The following is a 6,042-nucleotide window of genomic DNA, read 5'->3' on the forward strand; positions in this document are numbered from 1 at the left end:
TTGCCAGTCATTTCCGATGCTGTTTATCACCAGGGTCATTTGGTTTCTCCTCACACTAGTATGAATTTGAAACTGATTTCTTTTGCCTCTGAAAAATTTATTTTTTCTTCCTATCACAAATATAATTCTATTGTCCATGAAGTAATGCATACAGACAGTCATTACCCTATGTGTTGAAAGTCCAGCTCCTTCTAAAACCCACATAAATGTTGTAAGTTATTCTTTCTAAAAGTAGAGGCTAGAATTATTGATCTCTTACTGTACCCTTTTTATAACATTTAAAGATAACTAACCGATGAACATATTTACAAAAGAAAATACTGATAATTATACCTTAATATGAATTTATTTCTGGGTATCTGTGTATAAAATACATACAATAAAATGTAATAAATATGCTAATTCATCTGTGTCAAATAATTTTAAATACCTATCACAGGAATTATTAATTCATATTATGTATTATGATATCACATGCTTATTTATAGCCCCACATCTCTGCAGTAAGTTAGTGGATAGTCCAATTTGTTCTGATTTTCTGACATTATTTCCTGTTCTATCTTGATTAAAAAAAAAAAAGCTTATTTGTTTCAAAATTGAATGTCACCCAAAAACCATTTTTATTTCTATTAAAAAGGTTTCTGTTTGAGAAGAAAAAAATTTTGAGCCAGTCTAACTATAATGGAAATTTTTGTTATAGTTTTTCTTTGTAAAACATAAAACCAAGTAATCAGTTAAGTGTAACCTCGTGATCTGATGAATTATCTTACGTATAACACAAATGGTCAGTTTTTTTTTTCCCTTTGAAGAAGAAGTAGGGGGAAAGTAGGGTCATACAAACAAGTTATGTTTACTTGAGCTCTCATTCCAAAGAAAGCAAAAATATTACTGCTATTGTAATTTTTGAAATATTTATTTATATTTTACTGATTCCTTTAAAAATGTTATTAATAACTTGATTATATTGTCTTCAGTTGTTAATTCTCTAAAATACATGATGTAGTTTCACTAAGCACAAAATGGTAAATTCCTCTAAATTTTGATTTCCATAGTGGTTCTGCCCTTCCCTTGGCTCAGAGGCCATGTTTTCTGCAAGACACAGAATGATGTCATTTTATGCAGAGAATAGTTTCCCACCTGCTAGAAGGAGGAGGCATATTGTGGCAGCTGCATCACTGATTTGAAAAAGCAGCAAAATAGAAATGTATGGATGAGTATGTCAGTGTAATGGGTGGGGAAGTGTAACATGCTTTCCCCAACAACAGCTGGAAAATTATACCAAGCCTAAAATAGTATCTTTTGGCTTCAAACCAAATGTTTCTATCTCTAGTACTACCCAGAGCAAAAACACTACTCACAAATGAATTCCATATTCTGTTTACAGAAGCAGCATTTTCTCTGCAAGGCATGTTAGGGGTGGTGAGAAGTAAGGAAACGATATGTTTTATGACCCTATTCATTTCCATATATGACTCAAAGTCTTCAGACAATCAGTGAGAAATAATAACCCCTGAATCCTTTATGTTTCCTTTTAAAGATTGACTTCCTAGGAAGTATAGATTTTTTTTTTTAAAGAAATGCTCCTTTGGAGCTTTACAAAGTGCCAGTAATAACTTCAGAAATAATCTGTCTCTAAATAACAAATTTAATCAATTATGAATGAAAAGAAACCTCTGTGTGTTCATAAAGCATTTAATAAATAGATGAGTCTGTGCCACAAATACAGTCCAATTATATGAATCTGTAAATATTTTTTTTCTTATACAGTTTGTAAACAATGACTAATGTAGGAATTTTCACCTAGAAACAATCATAAGGTGTTTTTATCCATTGTTTTTTAATAGAGGAAGGAACAAAGTCTAAGGGCATGTTACTTCTTTTTACAACATAGCGGGTAGGAGGCACCCTATTCATCTCTGCGGTGGCTGCAGTCTTTTTTACATTCACTCTCAATTATTTAATCGATGACATTCTAAATGTCACATTTTAAAAGTAACTCATATAGAATTTTAATTTAAAAAATGATGTTTTCTTCCATTGTTTTTCACTGACTTCAGATATAATGTTATGGAAACGATAGGCCAGTCAAGAAACAAGCACCACTCGGAGGGTTGGAGTACTCAGATGTATTACGCCGGCGGGCTCAGAGGGGCTTCTGCTCCGAAGCTCTGAGCACCTCCAAGACGTGCGCATGAGGTTTTATAGGGTAAAGTACAAGCTTGGGGTATTAGGCCAATAGGCATGGAACAGCTTTAGCAGCATCATCATCACAAAAGTGGAGGTGGGGAGGCAGCAAACCAACATTCCAAAGCCAGGTATGTATCTTTGAAAATCCAGCTGGCTAGCAAAAAACATAAACAGCAAACCAACATTAATTAACTTAGATTTACAAGTTAGTCTAGCAGAACTCAGATCAGTATTCCAATACTTAGATTTGTGAGTTATCTTGTTAGACCAGCCCAGCCTCTCTTTCACATTCCTAGACTTATGAGTTATCTTGTCAGAACAGCCCGGTTTTTCCTTCACAATAAAAACTTTCCATAATTACTACAACAATTTAAGACATTTTCATAAATTGATTTTTAAGCATTGGCTAGCTAATTTTTCCCCTATTGGTAAAAATGTAAGTTAAAATTTATTAGAAGCTGTGTCCACATAGCAGTTAAGTGCATGATTAATTCTCTGTCAGTGTTTAAATTTGATATTTTAGATAGGAAAACATCAAACTTTAGTATGTGATTTTTTTTTTCTGGTGGTCTTTTTTTGAAATTGAAGTATAGTCAATTTACAGTGCTGGGTGGTGTTCTTTGAATTAGATTTGTTTCGTTGAAAAGTTTTGCTTGTTTTATAATGTTTCAAAAGTTATGCATTAAAAGCAAACGCAATCTTCTGCTCGCAGACATTTTCACATTAGTAATGGATAATTCATTGGTTTGAAATCTCTACATCTTCTGTGTTACTCTCTATCTTCCATGGTGCTATACCATGTAGATAACCCTACTGAGACTCTCCTTAGTTTCTTTTATTCTTTAATACTTAAGCCCCTGATTGAAAGTGGAAAAGTCCTTTTGTCTGAAAAATGCAGAATGTAAGGAGAATCTGTGTTCATGGGATACTGGAACAATAAACCTTTGGTCTGACAACAGTACTAAATCAAGGAGTCATTTCATTGATTGCCATGAAGCTTGAAAGCACACCAAGATTGTAGGACAAATTAATGACAGATAAATTTTTTTGTATAGAAGTTGGTATTCGGTTTGTATTGTCTTTGGTGATGCTTAGAACAGTGGCTGTGCCTCCGAAATCACGGGTTCTTCTTATTTGTGTGAATCAGTTATTCTGTGACTGTTGCGTAGACACTGCGTTGTGGGTTCGTCACCAGTTGTGGGTTCTGGCTGGCAGAAGTCCCACTTAGACGAATGAATTTCTCAAGACTGGAAAAAGTCAAGAGAGAGAGAGGGAGTTGGGAGCAAACTCCTTGAGCCTCTCAACTCTCCCATATTTACTGAGTACAGTCAAAGGAGGAATGCAGGAATTCAGGGAAGGACAGGGTGGGATCACAATGAGTACAAAGGCTTTGTTTATTGTTGGTGTTTGGCTCAAGGTCGGAAGACCCTTTTTGGTGAATCATGTTTGTGTTGAGCCTTTCAGCTTATCAGGGCAGAATGTATGAGAACCAGCTGCTTAACAACTTGGACTCAGGTGGCTGTGCCTGTCTTAGGTTGCCCCCCTCAGGGGATCTTACCCGTCATTGGCTAACTAGCCTTCTCACCTCTGAGTCTGCAGCTTTTTATAACTTGTTTACCATTCCAGCCCAAGGCTGTTTTGGGGATAGAAGACTATCTAACATCAGGCACGCCCAGCGCTTATAGCTGAGGGCCTGGGTCTTTGCTAAAACCTCAAGTCAGTTACTAAGCACATCTTCTTTAAGGAGATAAGTGGCTGGGATCTGTTACAACTTGTTAACCCAGTCATGGGCTCCCACACTGTGTCCGTGCTGCATCCTGAAGCTTTGCTTTTCCCAACTCATCACAAGTGAGTCCACTGAGGGATTTTCACAGAGGATACTCTCGTGCCCAGATCAGTTCACAGATTTTGACTCTTCAAAATCCAAGACCTGTTGACTGATTTCTGCTCTCTAACATATTTCCACAAATGACTTTCCAGCTAATGAGACCCAGGATACAGATCCTCTGCAGAATGCTCCAGACTTGAAAATACCATGTGACTGTGGCCCCAGCATCCATCTCCCCATGTGCTGACTCAACGTGCAAAGTTGATTCAGTGCCTAGGTCCCCAGACACAAGCAGTTGGCTTACTTTCCTTCACACAGGACACAGCTTTCACCCTACACACCAGTCCAATTAGTTCGGACTGATACTTTGCATATGCTTTACCAGTCCCATTCTCCAAAGATGGATTTTGACTCATAGCTCTCATAGTTTTTGAAATTAGCAAGGATGTGCTTGATTTGTCCTGCAGCCCTTGTCATAAAAGGTTTTACTCTTTCTGGTCTCTGTTCTGCAAGTTTCCCTTTGATTGGCTTCATGTAATCTCTGATGTACTTCTTGTAGGCTTCTTTTGTGAAGCTGGTTTCCTGCAAGTTATGGTTCATGACAATATAGACACCAGTGGTTACTGTGCTTTCCCTGCCTTCGCCCTCGGGGCCTTCAGCAGAGGCATTTCCACCAACAAGCGAGTGGTCAATGTTACCCTCTGACCTACTGCCCGTCTCCCCCCCCTCCACCTCCCAGATCTTGTAGATGTCAGAGAACATCTCATCATGGCTGTTGAGGTCCCGGTAGATGATCATGATGGCAGCTAGAGGGAGATGACGGTGGCGCTAGCTTAGCTGGAGCTCTGAGTGAGCATAGTGCGGCTGGAGCAGCGCTCGGGGGTAGGGAGGACTGGGCGGAAAAGCCAGTTTCCCTTCTTCTTAAACTCTGCTTTGCTAAAAAGCCTGGGCACAGCTAGGATCTGATTGCATGAGATAACTCTGGGGCCACTGGAGCATGTACCGGGGGCTAAAGCTTTTCCTTCTACCTAGTTCTCATGTATTCACTAGTAGGGTTTGTAGTTTGGGGATTTTAGCATTATTTTGGTTATTAACTTCTGAGTTCAAATATTTGGTCAGAGAACATAGTCTTCAAGAAATTAATTCTTTGACATGTATTGGTGATTCTCCTGGGAGCTAGGATAGGATGTGATTTTTTTTTGTAAAAAATTGTCTTATGTGATGTGTAAAGTCATATATTATATCAAGCTTATTAATCATATTATTCACAGCTCTTGTACTTTTATTTCCTGCAAATTTCATCTGTTGGTTTTCAAGAATGCCATATTATTTGTGAATTCATACTAAGTGAAGTAAGTCAGACAAAGACAAATAACATGTATCACTTTTATGTGGAATCTAAAATATACAAATGAACTTACTTATAAAACAGAAACAGACTCACAGGTATAGTAAACAAACTTATGGTTATCAAAGGGGAAAGGGGAAGAGGAGGGATAAATTAGGAGTTTGGGATTAGCAGATACTAACTACTGTACATAAAATAGATAAACAACAATGGCCTACTGTATAGCACAGGGAACTATATTCAAAATCTTGTAACAAACCATAATGGGAAATAATATGACAAAGAATATATACACACACACATATGTATAACTGCATCACTTTGTTGTACACCAGAAGCTAACACAATATTGTGAATCAACTATACTTCAATTTTAAAAGTATGGCTTTATTTATTGAATTATCTATTTCTTCCTTTTGTCGCTTCTTGTTTCTTTGCCTATTTCAAGTCTACATTATGGCCATACACTATCACTATTGTGATGAGTTGATCCATTGTTTCACTGGCAGCATGTAATTACAATTTTTACTGATTTTTCTATTTTAAAATTATTTTCTCTGATGTTATATTTGAGAGTCTAGCACTTGTCACTGTGCATGCATTATATAGCTTTTTCTACCCTTTTATTTTCAGTATTTCTGTACCATTTTTTAAGCACACTTTATAGAAAATACATTGC

General features: G+C 37.0%; 1 pseudogene; it reads right to left on the reverse strand.

The window, feature by feature from the left end:
• Positions 1-4,393: 4,393 nt before the first annotated feature.
• On the reverse strand, positions 4,394-4,813 carry LOC105077440 (translationally-controlled tumor protein pseudogene; annotated as a pseudogene).
• Positions 4,814-6,042: the final 1,229 nt, after the last annotated feature.

The sequence above is a fragment of the Camelus bactrianus genome, chromosome 8 (genome assembly GCF_048773025.1).
Source record: "Camelus bactrianus isolate YW-2024 breed Bactrian camel chromosome 8, ASM4877302v1, whole genome shotgun sequence".
Lineage (NCBI taxonomy): Eukaryota > Metazoa > Chordata > Mammalia > Artiodactyla > Camelidae > Camelus > Camelus bactrianus.